Here is a 21,026-nt window from a genome sequence, read left to right on the forward strand (position 1 = left end):
ACCGATCCCCCCTCCCCTCTCTTTGCAATGAAGGGATATGATGTTTCTCCATGGCAAATAATTTTGTTTAGCTGCGGACCTGAATCCTGAAATGCCCACACCTGCAAACTGTCTCCCCAGCCTGTGGACTGAGGCGGGTGCATGAGTCCCTAACGTCACTTACCTTTAACCCCAGTTTAACTCCACCCAACCCTATGCCGAACACCCTTTACTAGGTTTTCTTATGCACACAGTCGCCTCATGGTCTGGATGCTCCAGCTAAAATGATTAGCATCAGACTCACTGGGAGAAAATAGGGCAAAGGTATTATTAGCTGCCTGGATCATATTTCCAGCCAATATTGACAAAAGAATGGCAGAGGGACAGCTGAAGGCGTTGCTCATTGGGATTGTCAGCTGAACATTCATGGTGTAAGCAGGGATGATTCCTCAACCTTCCAGACACACAGAGCAAGTAATGCTTATTAATTTTACTTATGTGTCTATGCCGTCTTCACTCCTGTATGCCTGTTGTACTGTATTGGAGTTTGTTATACAGCCGTGGATCCACTGCAAAGATTTATTTTTTATGCTTTAGTTTTATCACAGAAATGAGGGACAAATAGCCAACTGGTAGCACGGTGTGGATTCCGCAAGGATGATATCAGTAATCGCAGGCGGGTAGCGGTCGCATGCTGAGCTACAGATCCTGCTTCACGCTACCGCAGCTGAACTGCATTCTTGCTAAGAATCTTACCTAGTGTGGAGGGGCCTCTCTCACACCCTTTGCCCATTCCCTGTGGTTTGAAAATCCCCTGTATGAATGCTGACATTGACCACACTGTGTACACCAGCCTGCTCCACCTCAGCTGTCTACAGACCTCCTTTATATGTCACGTGTTGCATAAAGAAAGTTATCCTGTAACAGAAAACACCTATACAGACATTGGGCACATGTAAAACCACTATTTCAGTAAGTAAAACTTATTTATAAAGTGCTTTTCACAGACAAGAGCTCACAAAGAACAGTACAGCACTAATATGCTTAAAAGTACCATCAAAAAGAAAAGTAATTTAAAAACACAGTACTAAAAACAATGGGATTTAAATGAGAGAATTAAATGATGTTTCTAAACTAAATACTTTTTTTATATGTCTCTCCATCCTGTTTTCAGGGTTTCGGTGAGCCTGGAATCTCTCCCAAGTAGCACATGACTAGCATCTTGGACTTAATCTGAATTGTATGTATGAGGATATTTTTAAGAGTATTAATACCACTGATGATTAGCTGCTGCCATCTTTAAAAGGGGCCAAAAACATTCACACCATCTGGCATCAAGTACCCGGCTGACCTTCAAAAACAAAGAAAGAGTTCAAGCACATGCATTTTCAGTTTGAGATCGCAGTGACCCTGGGGCCTATGCCAGGAAGTGCAGGGTGCAAGCAAGTCGATGGGATACCAGCCCCATCACAGGTTGCACGCAGACACACTCACACAGTATGAGTTACTTAGAGACTCAGGGCTTCCTGCGGTGTCATTATACAGAGCTTAAATATGCCTGACAGAAGAAGGTACAGTTTGCAGTAACATCTGCAATTACGCCCACATGTGACCAGGACACAAAATTGACACAGCTAAGTAAAACGTGGTTGATAAGTAATTTAAATGAACGTGTCTCTCTTGATCTTTCCACTTGCAGTGGAGCTCATGTTAGCTGCAGCAGTGGCTGTCTGTGCGGGCTGGAACAGGGTTGCTGCACAATTTTTAACATCAAAATGAATACTTTTCAAGATCTTTCTAAGACCTCAAAAAGAAAAAAATACCATTTTCACCGCCAAAAAAAAAATAACTCTTGTCGCTTTAAATGTACATCACATATACATGAACTGCACAACGATTTTAAAAGGTCCGCTTTTGTTACCACCAAGTGACGCTGTGCACCCTGTGAAGAGGGGAATTTCACAGAGGCATATAAATTTAAACCCTAAAGCTCAAATAAATTGTGTTCTATGTCAAAAAAATGACAATTATGTTTCTAATGTCACACTTACTTAGAGGCTGCTTAAACTGTGATCCATAGTAACGCAATTCCACAAATGTTCCAGATCTCAGTAGTGGTCCAGTGTTTCAGATGAAGGTCTAGTTATTTTTGATTTACAGTAATTGATTTGTTTAAACTTTCATCAAACATAATTACAAAGCTGTCTTCATTCACAGCTGACCTCAGCTCACGTTGGATGAACAGTGCAATACCGAACCTAGATATATACGCGGTCTTATCCGTCCCGTAGGTGAATGAGTTTACTATGTCTGAATCCGGGAATATCGATTGAAACACTGTGTATTTCACTACTGGATTTGTCAGAATGATGTTGGCTCACCGTGTATAGAGACCAAAGCACTTCGGCCTTACGGTGAGTGTTGAAGTTGTTGAAAACCCAGCTAATGCTGCCAAGCACGATACTTCCGAAGCTGTAACTTTGGCGGCGGTTTGAGCTTCCAAAATAGCATCTGGCAGACTAGGCCTACACTGAACGTAGCTCTGGATGGGTAGTGAAGTCTTCTTTGAGAACTCATAGCATTTGTGTTCGACACACGTTGTGTCTCGACCACTTCAATACCCATTCTACCCAATCTGTAGGTCTTCTTGCAACACGAGCATTTGAAACCATGTGGGTCTGTAGAGTGTTGTAGCCAACCTGCATATTTGTCATTGTCTGTTCAATTCTCATTAAATTTGCATTTCCCCATGTCGACCACGGATCCTACTGACACGAACTACGTCCGCTAGTTTACACCGAACCTGCGAAATCAAAATGAGCTTGCGCAGGCTATATACATATACACACCTTTACCAACCATAGATATCAAAATATCCTAGATTGGCGGAATGCAGTGTTTTGATATCTATGTGCTAAGGAAGCCCGAACTCGGGTGGTTATCGTGGCAATAATAAACAGGAAGTGCAAGCTTGGAGGTCATATGATTCCATAAACATTCATGATTTTATTAAATATTAAACCCAATGTGATGGGATGTATTTTACGATTACATGCCAGTAAAAATGATACATTTTAAGACATTTCATGGCATTTAAAGACTTTTTAAGGATCCGCGGGAACCCTGTGGAAGTAACGTTCAGTATCCCCGTGTGTCCAGCTGCACGCCACCATATTTCTCGATGTGCTCGCCATTTTCTTTCGAAAGTGATTATTTCACTAGCAGCCCTGCGACTTAATCGGATTACACTTCCTGAGCATCGACAGGATTTCGTTATTAGATTAACTTGATTTACCGACTGACATTGTTTATTCGGCCAGCAGTTTGTATCTCGCAGTTCAGCTTTTGCCAAGCCTCAGTCAGTAATCCCGGCTAAAATCATCTGCTAAATAACAATTAAACATAAAATGTTTGAAAACACTATGATGTCGGTACTGTAAAATTATGCATGAACACATACTCAATTTAATTACCTAAACAGAACCTGCTGTATACATAGATAAACAGGAGCACGCTGATGCTATTATGAAGATGTAAATGGCACGATCCGATGGTAAACAGACTGTGCTGCTTTACATGGGAACAAAGTTTATCCGGTTAATTAAGGGAAACCCTGTTCTCAGAATGGGGGCCTGTACTACGAAGCGGGGTTACTGGCTTATCGGGGTACTTTGTTGGATTTCGGGTAGTCTGGGCAAAATGTATGTGAACGAATATGAAGTCCATTTAAACTGTGGTACCTTAAATCCAACAAGTTACCCCGATAGGCCACACTCGCTCACCACTGCCTCCTACAGACAGGCAGGGAGAAGTCCCTCAAGGGATCAAACGAGAAGATAGCCAGCCAGGGAAGTGGCAGATACTGCCTCGTTTAGTTGCAGCATGTGACACCCATCAGCGGGCACTCGATCCCTCCTAGGCTGCTTGCCGTTCGCTCTGAATCATTGTTTACTATTCATTGTTCGGGTGCCACAAAGGGTTTTCGAGCATTTGCATCCATTATGGCTAATTAGACGTTCCTGGCTTCTCTCGGCAGAGCCTGAGCCTGCCCAACCACATATACCACCGTGCAAATTGTTGTGAAATTGAGTCTAGTGGGGCCGGTGTTGAGAGACAAGGAGAGGCCATGGAGGAACAAATGCTAGAGATGTTCTGGGTAATTGGAAACAGGCCTAACTGAGTGACAACACAGTGTACATTAGGGTAAGGTGCTCGAATGAAGATGGAAAGCACTACATAAAGAATAGCATCGAGAAATCTGTAATCATAGCCTAGTATTAAAAAAAAAATTAAAAATCCATAAGTCAGTAATGTCTAGGCCATGTATCTTTATATATAAGGTCATTTATTTTAATTTTAAAAATGCATTCTACTTTAAATCTTTGAAAAATGGTTTGTGATGAAAATAACTAAACCAGTTCAAGTATTAATGAACTTAGTGGTTTTTTTTCTTTACACTGAAACATCCATCCATCCATTTTCAAACCGTTTTTGGTTTGGTCAGGGTTGCAGGGATATCCTGGGTTGGATCGCAGGCAGCACAGGGCACAAGGCAGGGAACATTCAAACATTTTAGGGCATTTGAAGAGCAAATTATTTGCAGGGAAATAGGATATATTTATAAGTGTGTATACTGCACTATTTATACAATGTGGCATTTGTTATATGCAGTTGTGATAGGATGTGAGTATCTTTCCAGCTCTCTCCAGATCGTATGTATATGTCTGTGTTTGTTCATGTGTGCAAATATGCATGTGCAGGACGATGCTGCTGTGCTTAACAGCAAAATGTGTTACGCTAAGTGAAAAAAAGCAAGATCAAGATCATTATGGTTGGTTCCTTCTGACCAGGTCAAAGTATCCTTGAGTAAGACACTGAACCCCAAACTGCTCCCGGTGAGCAGGTTGGCGCCTTGCATGGCAGCCTCCGCCACCGGTGTATGAATGTGTGTATGAATGGGTGAATGTGAGGCATAAAATGCAAAGCGCTTAGAGTACTCGTAGGAGTAGAAAGGCGCTATATAAATGCCGTCCATTTACCATTATATTATTAAGTCATTAAATACGATTTGATGCCATCAAAATGCTAAAAATATGAATGTGTGTGTGTAGATGTACACAGGTGAGAATCTGGCAAATAAAAACAGTATACCCACAAAATTTACACCTATCATGGCAAGTAGTTAAAAGATTTACTACCAGGTAGCCCAGATAGGAGTGAACAGAACTAGCATTCCAGATACATTTTTCTATGTTTTCAGAGTTGTCTGTCACAGCCCTTAAAAATTTGTGGGCTGGAAAATACAGTAAACAGAATGGAACCAAAGCTTGTCTATATAAAGATATAAAACATTTTCCCCGATGCACACAAAGAGTAGCATTAAAGCAGCAAGATGATCCCATTACTTTGCTGTGACAGGCGTACAGAATCGTTCGAGGGCAGGCTAATGATAAAGTAGGTAACGACACCTTGGGTATTAGTTAACAGGACTTTCTATCATCGTGGCACGTTATTATCTAGGAGATAAAAGCACTGTTACGTGTCCAGCCCCCCGAAACAGCACGGAGGCAAGTCCCAAAACCGCGGCTGCCATGAGACACGAGGCGATAACGGGACGGAAAATAAGTTCGACACAAAGTCATTTCTCTACCCAGACAACCGTGGTGCCATTTGGGGGAAGCCATATGCGTTATTAATGGGGGAGGACGGCCATTGCCTCCTAACCCAAGGCGATGCGTATCTCAAGGCGGTGTCACTTTAACTGTAAAATATATATACAGCTCTTACCATTATCATGCAAAAAAAAAAATTCTGAAGGTCGTTTAACTGACATTTATCCTTCAGAATTATTCTCAAAAGCACCGTGAGAGATGTGTCCTGTATTTACATTTGATTAGGAAAAAAACGGACCATTTAGGGTCAACTTTATTTATTGTTCTAAAAAGTAATTTTTAAAGAATGCCTTTTTAAGCTGAGGAAACATCTGTGTGCACAGTGTGTACAATCCTGTCACGTCTCCAATACATACTTACTGTATGACTGCATGTGTGTCCATGTGGAGGGAAGGAGGAGGGGAGAGAAATGTGATTACACCAGCATGAGCATCCACGAGCAGTGATTGCCCGATTGGTCCTGTGCAATCTCACCAAGTGAGAGCCGCACACCTGTCTCAGTGGAGAATAGGCCCCACCCCCCTACCACAGGAAGCACCAAAGAGGGTCAGTGTGGACCTATGAATAATCTGCTGGAGAAACAGATGGAAATGCCTGTGTGACAGCAGGTATTTCATGCAACCGTGCCGCTCTCACATCTTACGCCAGAAAAAGCAATGCATTGTGTGCCAAACAAACTCTGTTTATGCCAGAAGAAATCTCATTAGCGTACCACGTAGAAGACGACTCTGACATCCATTCTGTAATATTTTCAAAACAATCCCTGACAGGGGATGAATCCCAACAGCGACAAATAAAAAATATTATTCATTGTGGACAAGTGCTTCCAGATGAATTTGCACAAGTCTTTTTACTTGAGATAATGGAGGCGAGTCCTACTTACTGTACTAAATTTTAATTTGCATAAATGCATCAGGTTTGGATGATTCAGACTCTTGCACAACACCCTAGTACTCTTGAGGGCATTCAGAGTAAGAGGTGCTTTGCGTTCAAAAGGGGCACCACAATTAAATTACACGAGTGCCATAATCCTGGCGATTACTGGCAGATCAGTGGGGGCACCGGCAGTCAATTAGCTCGCACTGCTGTGACAGTTTACTCCTCCCACTGAGCTGGGCTCAGGACCTGCAGTGGGGGGGGGGGGGGGGGGCGACCTGGCTGGCACAGCGCTGTGGCCCTACTTTAGGAGGAAATGCCGACCCTGCAAACTGTTTCCAGGCACACATGGGGGAAAAAGAGCAATTTCATTGAATACAGAGGACAAAGGGCCCCTGTTGGCATTATAAAGGTCTCCTGCAGCTTACAGACTTCAGACAAGGAATCGATATATTAATCAACTAAGACTATAGTTTGAGTGAGACTGTGGCATTGTGTGCTCCATTGTTGTTTCACAATTCCATGCCTGGGGGGGTGAATATCATCCGACTGTTCTGTGCGTGTGTGTGTGTGTGTGTATGTGTGTGTCTGGTGGGAGCGGTCATCCTGCACCTTAAAATCATGTGATTAGATGAACTCTAAATTACACATTGTGTGTTCTTAACTCTGAAATGCATCAGCAACCTCTCCAGTGTGAACACCTGCCCTGCACTTGCTGAAATAGGCTCAAGGCTGGACCCAATGGCAAACTGCTGGATAAGCAGTTGGAGGATTGGATGGATGGTTGGACTATTGTTGTGTAATCCAGCAGCAGTTTCAATTATAGCTTTACAACATAGCAAGTCTGTCTGGTAGGTGTTTGATAAGTCCAGCCATCTAATGAAAAGTAAGGGTTTTCACGATCTTATTCAGTGGAGAGAAGTAAAAAAAAAAACTAAAATACACAATTTTTATTTAATAGTCTAAATGGCTGATAGATAATTCTTTCTGATATTCTATCCCAAATCTGACTTTGCCAGCAAAAAACACCATTTGCTGCAAGCAAATGCATGACCATAAGTAGCAGGGTGATTTTAGTGTTTATTTTCTTCAAGTTTTAGTCCTTACCTGCAAAGCAAATTTACAGCTCTAGAGCAGTATGGCTTCCCTTGCAGACTTTTTGTGAACTATAAGAGGACATAGCATGGGGTGTAAGGTACAGCCCTTCCTCCAGAAGCTACCTTCACCAATCAACTCCAAGCAATGATTATAGCATGACATCATTTTGTCCATGAGGTCTATAGGAGATCCCTTCATTTCTATACATCAGCACCTTGGAACCTAAAGGAGCACAGGAGGACCTCAGGGACTTCTACATAGATGAGACCAACAGACAATCCAGGCAGTGGATATGAGACGGAGAGTAAACTCTGTGGAAAAGTTCAACTTGGAAACTATTAGATTGCTTAGACATAACTTTGTCCTGCCAATATAACCATCCATCAGTCACAGAAGCCCATTTCAAATACTCGTAATTGTTTGCTTCTAAGAATAAACAGATGTTATTGAATCACCATAGCAAATTTCAACAGAGTGACTGTAATACTTGGTTATTAATCAATGGTAACATGCACAAAGGCCTTGCAGTGCTGGGGCTGATCTGAGCAAACAAATGATATGAGAAGAGAAATGTCTGTTTAGCGCCATCTGTGCACCGATGAAGGGTAGTCGTGCAAGAAGGTGTAGAGCAAACTCGCAGCAGGCTGCTCTACCTGCAGCAGTACTGCATTTGCTAGTTACTGTTGTTGTTGTTTTCTTCTATAAGGGAGTCACAGCGGCTCTGTCTGTGACTCTACAGCCTCACATGCCCCAAGGTTGTAGATCTGAGTGCCCCAGCTCTGTGTATATAGTTTGTATGCTTTTCCCTTGGGTTTGCATGGATTTCCTGTTACATTCCAAGTAGATGCAGTTGGTCTAATTGGTGCCTCTAAATTGCTTGCAGTGCATGAATGGGTGTGTGATTATATGCCCTGTGAAGGACTGCCATCCCGACCGAGCTGCTCCCCCTGAGTCCTGTGCTTCCTGGGATAGGCTCCAACTTCACCATTACCCACCACTGGATTCTGGATAATGGATGTATTTTTAAGAACATTCCCATACAGAGCTTACTTACTTACTGACGATTAAGCTTGAACAGGTGAAAACTGCAAAAGCCAAACAACCTCTCATAAGAGCAGGATCAGCTGTAAATTGTTCTGGACTGGTATGTAACAGCTACCAAAAATGATGGCACACAATAGCAATGGGTTTTAGGTACCATGTTGGATGAAATCACATATAATATGTTGCTCATATGATTACATTTTGGCCCAAATACAAAGAAATCTGAAGCTTAGATTTGTTTGTCACAGCTCTCCATGCGAAAGTCCGAACAGCACTCAAAGCCACTTCCTGCCGGTTGCCATGACAATTAATTCGGTCTCAGATTCAAACGTTACATGGTTGCAATGGTACAGAACATATTTCAGACTTTGTAATGTCAAGTAGGTTGGCTCTAGCTCTGCTTGCGAAAATGGCACACTTAGTGCAAACATGCCTAAATAATTTTCCACTGACAGGTTGGCACCAGCAATCTGAGCGTAGCATAAACCGGCTTGTGGCACCTGCCTCCCCAGCTGTGGCCCCCGAGCCTCTGCAGGTCGTCCCTCCCCTCTTCACAAACTGTACCTCTTCCTTTCTGTCCGCCTGCAGAGGCTGGAACTCCGTCCCTAGGACAGAAGGACATCAGTTGCTGAGACGAGACACTCTTGCAATCCCATGCTGGAACTAAGCCAGTGCTTAAACATTTTGTGGTAGATTCATAGACTCTGAGAAGTGTCATAGACTCTGAGAAGTGTCATAGACTCTGAGAAGTGTCACAGAATCAAGATTCTGAAGCACAGTCGGATTTTCTCCTGGTAAAATAAATGTTAGCACACTGTTTAAATGTGAGCGTGCTGTTACCACCTTTTATCATTATATGTTATGTTATATGTTATGTTATATGTCATGTTATCGTATTCAGTCATTGCTGCTTATCTCTCAGACTTTACCATATGCTGCTGCTGAATTTGTCCACATTTTCTTCAAGAGGCAAAACAAATTGTTAGCAATTCTCCCAATGTCATGCCAATCCCCATACACTGAAGATTACAGCCATTGTGTGACAGACATGCCTGCATGTACCGTATAAACATCGAACCCTCTGATCTGCACTGGCCTTTAAGTCAGCGCCGTATCTAGTTTCCCAAATGTTCTCGAGCCTTAAAGACGTGTTCAGTGGTACGAATACGTCAAGTCTATGCGTTTTTTTTTTTCTTCAAGCATATTAATCAGCCATACAGCCTCCAACAATGGAATTGTAAAGTAGGTTTGAGCCCCAGTTAAAGGATTATCCAAGTGTTTCATGAGCTGAGACCTGAGGACACACAACCACATGCTGAATGCTAAAGCCGAAAAATAAATTCCACTCTCAAAATAGGACTTTAAGTCTTCTCAAAGAGAGCAGATAAAACCATAACTGCCTTATGTCGTATCCTCTGGCTCCATTTTCAGCTTAAGACCTCTGAAGTTTCAGAGATGAAAAACAAAACATATTTTTTTGAAAGACAAAACATTCTCAGTTACTGACCCCATTACAGTTTCTATATGACACCGTATCTGGGAGTGTGATTTTTACTCAAAATAAACTACTGTTATATATTTCTTTGGAAGACAGAGAGATGAGAATCAGTAAGTATTCAGAAGCACCACCCCCTCCCCCCCCCCCCTTCAAGGGCTGATGAATCTGCGCTTAGTGAACGGCTACTCTCCGTGGTCTTTCTGACAATAAGACATTGACACACCTCTGTGCAGATGTCACTCTCCAGGAGCTGGGGTGGCCTTTTTGGGATAACAGGCACCAGCTGGGTCAATTTTGGCCAAAAACCTCCCTGCCTGAGAAAAAGCACAGAGGACATTCTGTTAGCCCTAAATCCTGTTTACATGTATCAACCTAAATCAGGTTTGCACAGGCTGGAGTGGCCGGCATTGTAGTACTTAGTGAATGCCAACCACTGAATATCAAACCACAGCAATGCGTCCATAATACTCCCTACATTATTACTATTATTGTGCATAATATGTATGTATTATTTATACATTTAAACAAATGGATATTTCAGAACATTTAAAATGTTAAAGGATAATTATTTAGCAGAATGTATTATTAATTACTGTGTAATAACTATCTAATCTTTAATAATAAATTTCAAACAGAGTTTTAAAACATCCTTAAAAATCACAGAAATTGCTAAGCCTGTCACGTTTAAACCTGCCGGCTTCAAGAATTTAATCGGAGTAGCTGAAAGGTTTATGTCAATTAACCATTATACCAGATATTGGCATCAGGAGAAGCAGCAATTACTAGTGAGAATGACATGAATGGTAGTTTGCCTGCGTGTGAGACTGTATTTCAATAGTTTTATCTATTTACGTTTTAAAAATTTAAAGAAACTAAACCTAAATAAAATATCAAAACTAAGTAACCTCAGATTGTTTTTGTTTTTACAATGTGCAATCAGAGAATAAGTACAACTATTTGTATGTAAGCACAAAATGTAGGCCTTAATCTCCTCTAAAATTCTTAATTTAATATTAGTTAAATCCTGCAAAGAAAAGTCTGTTTTGTTTATGTCATGGTGACCTCAATTCCATGTGTTTGCTCACAGTCCCTCCATAATGATATCTATTTAACCATTAGATAAAGATTGTTACATATTTATATAAATTTCAAACTCGGGTTAATTTCAGTTTGAGTAGTGAACATTAGCATACCCATTAGCAAGAACACAAAAATGTAATTATGCAAAAAAAGATAAAATGCCAAGCTTATTTAGCAAACCACATTATTCTGGAAAGCAAAGTTATTACCATCTGGCAAATTGTATAATTCTATATTCTGCGGGTTTACTGGAGAATTAAATTCAATCCATCTGCTTTGTTCTTCGCCAGCCACTCGAAATCGGGCAGTAAATATCCAAAGAGAAGATGTTGGATGCTCTGTCATTTTGGACCGCAACAGTCTGCTGCACTTAGCATAGATGCAAGAGCTCTGGCAGCTTCTGATAAGTCGGCCAAACGACACGAGCACGCAGCCCCTGATCCATGCACATTAAAAGTAAAATGCGTGCAGGGCGAAGTACCTCGTTTCAGTTGCCCGGAGATTACGACGTCTGTGGATTGGTTAGAAATGTCACACTGTGAATGGCCACCGAGTCTGTATGTGAGGATTAATAAAGCTGACCATTAGCACAAAATGTTTCGCTGGCCTTACAGTGGATGTGTTTTCCTTCTTTTTTTTTTGGCGGACTGCTGGAAAGATTTAGTCAAACTTTTTAAGTCGAGTTCTGCAGCTGCAGCCCTTCATACTGGGAAGGTATGAAAAAAGGAGCAGCATGGCGGAGATGCTGATTAGCATGAGAATTTATGGCCCGTACATCCTGCCTGCCCAGAGTCCTGTACTGTCTGCATTCCCCCTCCAGGCCTGTCTCACAGAGTGCCTCACTTAGCCTCAATAGGCTCCCTCACACTCAGCTTTTATTTTACAGAGGAAGGGAGGTCAGCGTATTCAATGTGAATAAACTAAAAGATGCAAAAATGTGATTTTTTTTTTTTTTTTTTGTCTTTAACCAGGTCATGTTCCCACAAAAACAAGAAAGACAGGCGTGGGAGGGGCCGGTAAAAAACACCAGCTGTACCGGAGTGTGACGAAATATTCCTTGAGCCACATCTGGCTGAAGAATGCATGGTGTCTCTACTGTGGGAAAAGACGCTGAAGCTAATCGGCGGAAGGCCGCCCCATTGTCAGGGGCTCCCACCCACCCACCCCATAGCAGGTCCATGGCAAAAGGGCAGCATGGTGCAGATGCTGCCCAACAGCTGCCTCCTGAATGCTGGGTCCAGGTCTCTTGTGCTTCTGCTGATAATGATAAATGACAGATATGCCTTTAAAAATGATTGTCATGTTTATATTGATATGCTGTTATTCTCAAAAAAAAACAATGGAAATAGCATCAGCATTCATTTTTGAATATCTGAACTTTAACCTAAAGTCCATCCATCTATCTGTCCATCCACCCATCCATCCACCCATCCATCTGTCCATCCATCCATCCATTCATCCACCCATCCATCCATCCATCCATCCATCCATCCAGTTATCTGCAATTAATATATATTTCAGTTTACTCCTGTTATATTACAGTAACTCTGTCTGGCATAGTGACAGTATGACAGCCAACTATACCAACATCCCATCCTAATCAGTATGTTAAGACCTTAAACAGCTGGATTTTAATCTCGAGCCAGTATTGTCCATTATAGACAATAATTATGATTAGCAAGCAAAGCAAACAGGCTGTGACATCTGGTGAACATTCTGGCAATTCTCTTTCATAGTCAGCAGTCCAAATGTGGGCAGCTCATCTCTCAGTATAGCATCTCCAGTCTTTTAGCCTAACAGATGGCTACAGACCGATATTTGGGAACAAGGGAGCAAATTCTGAAGAGAAAATGAGACAGCACAAGCATAATTGTTAGGCGCTGGTGTCCCAATTACAATCTGAAGACAATTTTTATACCGGGTGTACAGACTAAAGAGGGAGCTCTGACTTCCCCCCTGGGTCATGTTTAAGCCCTGCGGTTGAAGCAGTACAATCCAGTTTCACGCCTTCTTTCCGTTTAACGTGTTTAGAACAACATCTGCAGCTCAACGCGGCCCTGCACGTCTCCACTTTTCTTTGAAGAGGTGAAAGCTGACCTCCTTCTGAACAGCTAAAGGACAAGGTACTGAAGTTATTCTACCATCTTGGTACCAGGGATAACACCACATCCCGATACGTTCTTGCACATCCCGATAAGTTCTTGTACATCCCGATAAGTTCAAAGGTCCTGCACTTTTCCACAGCCATGGTATGCAGATGGGGGTGAAGTACTTATGTATGATCCATGATGGTGACAAAGTTGTAGCTGTAATTGAATAAGTACCTTTCCAAAGGAACGATAGCAAATAACATTGAGAAAGCGTGTTTTTCACAGCAGCTAGTTTTTCATGCTTCTACATTAGACCCGTCAGGAGAGAAAACGGAATGAATTTTATGCACCTCACAGGCATATATTCAATATTCATGTTGCCAGTGTAAACACTAGCAGTATGGAAGCTGCTGACTTGGACAAGCACCAGAACTGAACTGTTAATTCGCATGAGGCTCAGACATAATTTATGGCCTGATGATGATTTTTAAATGCTGACGATTATTTAAAAATATGTATAAATCACTGTGCTATTCCCCTGAAATCAAAAGTAAATTCAAACAATGAGTAAAAAAAGAAACCTCTGCTATACCACATCTATGACAAAGTATGGAAAATAGAAATAAACATTTCATCTGTATTACTTGAATAAACTACAAACTTCATGTACAATATAGAGATTTGTACAATTTCACGTTCTAATCATCACTCTCCATTGTAGATTTGTGGTATTAACCAATATACTGTATATATTTGTGCCTGTAACCCTCAGAGAATTATTGTGGAAGTGTAGTCAGTCACTGACATTAGGCACAAAGCCTATGTACCCTTGGCTAACATTCTGGCTCCTTGTGTTCCAGAGCTGCTCAGTCTTTGGAAGGTAACCATAAAACAAACAAAAAGGCCACAATCGCCACTATGGGCTTAACCGTCGAAGCCTGGATCATGTACGTAAGCGCTGTGCATTTTGCAGTTCACACATGATACATGTTGTCTGCACAAGAAACCGCTGCTGACAAGTCTGCTTCGGTATTACCGCATTACATTTTCAGGGGCTGCGAAATGAAAAGTCAAGTCAGCTCCCAAGGTCTCCCAGGACAGGAAAGAGCAGCATGTCACAGGGAAACTGAAATTTGTGTACTTAAACATCACGTCCCCACTCCATTACCGAAAACACGCAGGGGACAAGGTATTATTATGCTAAAACACATATCCCAGTCAACTTCTGGGGAAAGAGAATTAGAATGAACACAAAACTTAAAAAATGTTGATATTGCCCTTTATAGCCAAGGTTATACACACACAAACACATAATAAAATAAATAGAGTTGATCATTTGGTTTGGTGGGAAAATCCAAACTCCAATGCTTAATATGGGAGAGAGTAAGTTCTGTAGACTGATATCCGAACGAACGGAACAACATCAATCTTGGGGATTTAAACCTGAAACCCTATTTTCCAGGGCTTATAAGGTCTAATACTAGCAAATGCCTTTTGACAGAGGTGAACTTTTTGAGGGAACATTAACAATGTCTAATGTTTATTGAGATCATGAAGAGTGTCACATAAGTGTCACAAACAGGAAGTGACACTTTATCCCTTCTCAGTCATTACAAGATAGAAAATTCGACTCAGAAAATAATCAGACCAAAAATGAAATAAACAAACCTAAACTCAAATCCCTCTCAAAGACGCAAAGAGCTGACAGTATGTCTTAAAAATTACTTTTGGCATATCTGCTGACATGCCTTTCCAATATCAGTGAAATCTCTCTCTCTCTCTCTTTCTGGACAAAAAATGAAAGGAACAAGGTCCTGACTTCAAAGAGCTAACAGGCCTTAGGACATAAGCAGCACCAAGGGTATCAGAAGAAATGTGGCATCAAAGTCTGGAGCAGCTAAACCCCATTGGCTACAGGCTGGAAGGACTCACCAATGAAAAATCTGAGATCCCTCATCTGACGATGCAGGGGCATGAAACGGAACCACCACGATTAGGCCAGATACGCATAAAGCCATACCATTCCGGTTATGGGGGACATGCCGGCAGTACAGAGAACTGACTTCCGTTACCCAATCCATTTTCATTTTCACTACAGATTAATGGCAAATGGAAGGGAGACTGCAGGCTAAACAATAAATCACATTACATACTGGGGTAGAGAAAGCCTTGAAATACAGCTGTTATGAAGTGATACAGAGTCCCCAAAAGCTCATGATTGGAATCATGATTCATTCATTTTTTAAGATGTCGCCCAGCTTACTTAACCAAGCTAGTGCCTCCAGGTTTAAAGTATAGGTAAATAAAACAAACCCATTAATTTCACCAACACATAGACTTACTTTATTACCTTGAATAATCACTGACTGTTTTAAAAATAAAATTAGCTATTGATGACTTAATAATGGATCACCACTGTTAGTGAAAAATATAGAGAAGTTGGAATTTCCTTTCACACCTCAGAGTTATGTCCTTAGCAATATCGTGGTTGATTACTTACCCTTTAATAGTTGTATTTTTGTATACATAATATAGTTTTCTTGGTTTTAATTAGAATTTTCAGTTTTAATACAGCATTAACTTCCTGCATATTTCAGATCTGAGACCACAGGGCAGGACAGATGGGTTTTGTCATCCCTTCAATTAAATTACCTGCAGATGTCATGTGGAACCATCACACTGACAAAACATTTGTTATTTTAGTTTGGTTCCCCTTCCGGTCACATCCTCGGCTAACCATTTTAGTGTTTTACCACTGATTTGAGTAAAACACAGCAACTAGTGTGCTTTACAGCTACAAAGTTTGATAAAAATCCACTGCAACTGACACTGGGGTTTTAGTCATTTATCCAGGGCAGGGTTGCAGTGCAAAATATTAAACCTAAATATATTGTGTTTTTTTCATTCTCATTTCATTAAATGTGTTTTTGCTGAAACATAGAGCTCTTTTTAAAATATTCTTTGTAATGTTACAGTTCTTTGGACATAGTTAACCTTACCAGAATGTACAATATCCACTTTTCTGTTTCACAGAAGTGATAATATAAAAAGAAAATATAATTCAATAGCCAGGGTCCAAAATAATATGCGTGTTATAGTAATGAATTATGAATTGTTAAATGGAAAATATACATCCATACTACACCTTTCTATGTGATTACTTTACCAAAAAAAATGGTAAATTTTTTTACCGAAAAATTATGTTTTTGTCCACATTTTTGTATACACTTACTTGTTATAGTACTGAGATTTGTTGAAGGACAGTGGTGAAAATTCATTATAATGCAAACACTGAACAGAACAATGGGTCCAGTCAATAATAAGTAAGCCTGGCCCAAACTTTTTGGCCTTTCAAGTAGGAAAGTAATTTCTCCACTTAACATCCAATTATAGCCTGCATATTGAATAGACTTTCCTGTTACCACTTCTGTCAAATAAAGCTAAATGTCTTGCACAGAGAGTGAGCTCATTGCGGAAGTTCACAGGCTTTAGTCCCTGCAGCATATTCCTGCTTGAAGAGTCACCGTCCATGAGGACATTACGTAAGTGATAAGAAGACCCATTACTTCAACAGAACAAATGCCGACTAATTTCTCATGTGGGTGAGAGTAAGTAGGAGTACAAGTAACCCAGAGGGCAGTCCTCTGTTTAGTCCACTGTCGTCATTAGGTACAAGATGGCAAGACAAGCATACCGAAAGCATCCATATGTCACAATGAAAATAAACTCTTTCAAGCTCCTGAGAAGAACGGGGTTTCTACTTTACCCACTGGAATAAAGACAATGGAACACTAAACAGCACATTTTGAAAAACTTCAGAATCTAACCTTAAAAGAACTACGTAAATACTAACTTAACCCTCAGTATTTTGTCATATTTTTCCACATTCTGTGATGCCCTATGGGGGCCATCAGTTTATGATTAAAACACTTCTAATCTCAGATATTTATTTTGGTTTTGGTTGTGAATGACTGAAACTCCGCAGGTCAATAACAGTGACACTAAGCGGTATGAGGGCCGTGTTTAAGGAAAAGTGCTCGTCCAGCACTACACGCTCACCCAAAATACACCTTGCACTTGGAAACAGGACAAGAAGCTGTCACCGCTCTCAATTAGTCAGTTAAGAAGCAGACATGAGAGACCTTTTGTTTCCTGCTTCAGACACAATGTAACGCTAATCAGTCCACTTATAGCATTTTTTACACAAATGTCGCATGCACAACAAGGTATAATGTTCTGTATTACGCAGTTAGCCAATCAATGTAACATAAATAAAGTGAAAGCATCCAATCAATTCACTACATTCAATCTCAGGAATAACTGATTTCAGGGTAAGTCAGGAGACTCGGAAAAATCTGCCCTGCTTAAATCTGTAAGAAGCCGGTTGCTGTGAGTTCACTTCTGTGAGAACCTCACACCAGCATTCCCGGCTGGCCTTCCTGAAAGGGGAGCCTTGAGCGGCATTAATCCCAGTAGGAAGTCCCGCAGACATGACACGTTCCGTGCCAAAACAAGGGGCTTAATTAGAGGGCAGTTCCGGTCTGACAGTCAAGGCCACGACCTTCCCAGGGGAATAATGAGCCAGGCAATGTTTGGGGCCTCAAGCTGAAGCTTTAGCCCACAACCAGGGTGCTGATGGCTGCCCCAGACGTGCCAAACTGACAGATTCGAGTGACCGGACAGTGAACTGTACACTTGGCGAAGGGAGGCCAAAATATTTGCTGTGAAGAGGGGCTGCTAGGAAAAAAGATCGACGTTTTGTGTCTTTTATTTCCAGTTGATGAAGCCAAATGACATTGGTCAGCTCTCCATCTCTGATTTGCTTTGAGGAAGTGGAAACCAATTGGAGCAGAGAATGAACTGAAAGCCTGCTACCCCACCCCCACCAGTATAAGCTGTGTGTGAAGCTATATAAATAATAAACTCGGCCGTCTAGCAGATTCCAGTTCAAAAGGATTCTGAAACGGAATCGCAGACCCAGTGCAACTTAATAAAAGAACTTTTCTACTTTAGCTACAGAATAAAAATACACTATGGCAAAGTCTGGTTAAAAAAAAAAAAACAAAAAGGTCTACCTGTACATTTTACCATATTTACAATGAAAAACAGCATCTTTCCAAATATACATTACAATACATGTCATTTTAGAAATAGCACACAAAGAAATGTAATGTATGGTGCACAGAGAATCCAAACACACAAAGCTCTTTTTAGTGCTTTGTTCAATGCCAAAGAATGCTGAGAGTGTCTGTCTGTCTTTCAGACATACAAACACCAGACCCTTCGTACCACCTCACAGATGGGCTACATCATGATATATTTCATGGGATGTTCATAGGAACATTAACGACACCTCACGTTGTTCAGATGCCATTGGGGAAGATCTTCCGTACAATGCAACATATTTTTCATTTATTTGCCAACATAATTTGATCACAGGGGACAGAGCACACTGAAAATGGTGCCTCTCGGGAATGTATCAATGGCATAAACACCTCCGGCGAAAAGGAACGCTGACGGCTGGAGGATCTGCGCAAGGCTTTTCACATGCTCCACGCAGGTCGTTACTTCCGGTGACACTCAAGCGAGTTAACAAATTCATGCCCCCCTCTCCCTCCCACCACACAGAATGGACTGACTGTTCTTCCGCGCAAGACGTAGTCCAAATAGCACTCTGGTCATTTGTGAGACCCGCAGGCTGTGCGGCAGCCTCACAAATAGACCCTCTGTTCCATCTCTAGTTGGGAAAGCTGCGACCCCCGATTCTCAGCCATGTGGATCGGCTCAGACCCGTCTAAGGTATTTCACAGGGATGGACAGACGGCTGCTGTAGCCCTGTCCGAGGGCAGGCGGAGTGTAAGGGCATAGAATTCAGCCTCTGGAATTTAAGCAGTAGGCAGCTGTATCACCACGTTGCACCTCATTCTACCCTGAGATTCGCCTCTGCATCTCCCCAGATGAGGTGTTCTGTCATGGAGCAGCAGTGACACCAAGTGGCGACTCACCTCTGCAGAGCAATTCTGCCGTTCTCTAATCAAACATGGACCCAGGCTGCTATATAGCAAATCCCATTCGGGCCTGAGTCTGTTCGCTGGGGGTCCTTTCATCATTGGGTGTGAACGATCAGTTCTGCTACCACATTTATGTTAAAAGACCTTCACTACACTCCATCCAGCACTCCCCCGCCCCCACACACACACGAGGGGAAGTCTGATTTGGGGCCTTAAGCACACTTTCCAATATCGCCAGCAGCACAAGGGAATCCAAGGCTGGCAACACCCACACTCACCCACGGTCTCTGTTAACCTGACAGGTTGCTCTTGGACTGAGGTCTAATGCACAAATTCACTCTGAAAAAGAACATCTAGGAGGTATATGAGGCTTGATGGGGACCCTTGCCTCTGCTGGCTGAATGAGTGCACTGTAAATACCTTATTATGACCATTAACATGAACCTGCGTACAGATATGCGGGGGCGCCACAAATTAACACTAAGTACTAAAGTACCTTTAGTCTAACATGCTCAAATCTTCTGTAATTATCTGGATAAAGGCTAAGAGGACCCCCTTTCCCTGGATACTTTCTTCCAGACAAAACATGAAGTAGGCTGGTAGCTATTTTGTTAGACATCCAAATATTTTATCCCCATAATAATAAGTTGCACCAAGGGAAGAGACCACACCGCAGTAATTATGTGGTAAAAAATAAAAAACAGGCTCATTTACACGTCCCACGCAGACTGTGTGTCAACCCAGAATATACAAAAAGTCTCAGTGGTATTTACGCTGTAATGACCACTGGTGTCTGAAAAGTTCTGCTTTTGAAATCACCTGAAATACCCTAATATTGGTCCAGAAATAGGTACGTGAGAGAAATGTAGATAATAAACAGCAACAAATGTAATAACAACGCTGTTATCTTCAACTTATTTGTGGAATACAAATTTTTAATTAACAATCAACTATTAGCAATTAACACGATTTATTGTTGCTGTGATCGGCATATTCGGCCTGACACGTCGCTGTGATCGACATATTCGGCTTGACGTCGCTGTGATCGACATATTCAGCCTGACACGTTGCTGAGATCGGCATATTCGGCTTGACATGTTGCTGTGATCGGCATATTCGGCTTGACACGTCGCTGTGATCGGCATATTCGGCCTGACACGTCGCTGTGATCGGCATATTCGGCCTGACACGTTGCTGAGATCGGCATATTCGGCTTGACATGTTGCTGTGATCGGCATATTCGGCTTGACATGTCGCTGTGATCGGCATATTCGGCCTGACACGTTGCTGTGATCGGCATATTCGGCTTGACATGTTGCTGTGATCGGCATATTCGGCTTGACATGTCGCTGTGATCGGCATATTCGGCCTGACACGTCGCTGTGATCGGCATATTTGGCTTGACATGTCGCTGTGATCGGCATATTCGGCCTGACACGTTGCTGAGATCGGCATATTCGGCTTGACATGTCGCTGTGATCGGCATATTCGGCTTGACATGTCGCTGTGATCGGCATATTCGGCCTGACGTCGCTGTGATTGGCATATTCGGCTTGACATGTCGCTGTGATCGGCATATTCGGCCTGACACGTTGCTGTGATCGGCATATTCGGCCTGACATGTCGCTCTGCTCGGCATATTCGGCTTGACATGTCGCTGTGATCGGCATATTCAGCC

The 21,026-nt window shown here is 41.9% G+C and overlaps 1 protein-coding gene and 2 long non-coding RNA genes across 5 annotated transcripts in view; 1 reads left to right on the forward strand and 2 right to left on the reverse strand.

The window, feature by feature from the left end:
• Window positions 1-251, reverse strand: part of LOC125709871 (uncharacterized) — a 42,195-nt gene extending 41,944 nt beyond the window's left edge. For 2 of the 3 annotated variants that reach the window (XR_007382857.1, XR_007382855.1), the window contains exon 1: window positions 164-248. This is a non-coding gene — a long non-coding RNA (uncharacterized LOC125709871). Of the gene's footprint in view, window positions 1-163 lie in introns of all 3 variants that reach the window. The other variant, XR_007382856.1, reaches the window with a different exon arrangement.
• The window catches only part of riok2 (RIO kinase 2 (yeast)), a 399,097-nt gene that overhangs the window by 358,344 nt on the left and 19,727 nt on the right, over window positions 1-21,026 (forward strand). The gene's annotated exons all lie outside the window — the stretch shown is intronic.
• On the reverse strand, window positions 8,857-12,100 carry LOC125709864 (uncharacterized). The gene is made up of 3 exons (XR_007382850.1): window positions 11,729-12,100; window positions 10,391-10,481; window positions 8,857-9,274 (listed from the first exon to the last, which is right to left on the reverse strand). It is a non-coding gene; the product is annotated as an uncharacterized LOC125709864 (long non-coding RNA).

The sequence above is a fragment of the Brienomyrus brachyistius genome, chromosome 2 (assembly GCF_023856365.1).
Source record: "Brienomyrus brachyistius isolate T26 chromosome 2, BBRACH_0.4, whole genome shotgun sequence".
NCBI lineage: Eukaryota > Metazoa > Chordata > Actinopteri > Osteoglossiformes > Mormyridae > Brienomyrus > Brienomyrus brachyistius.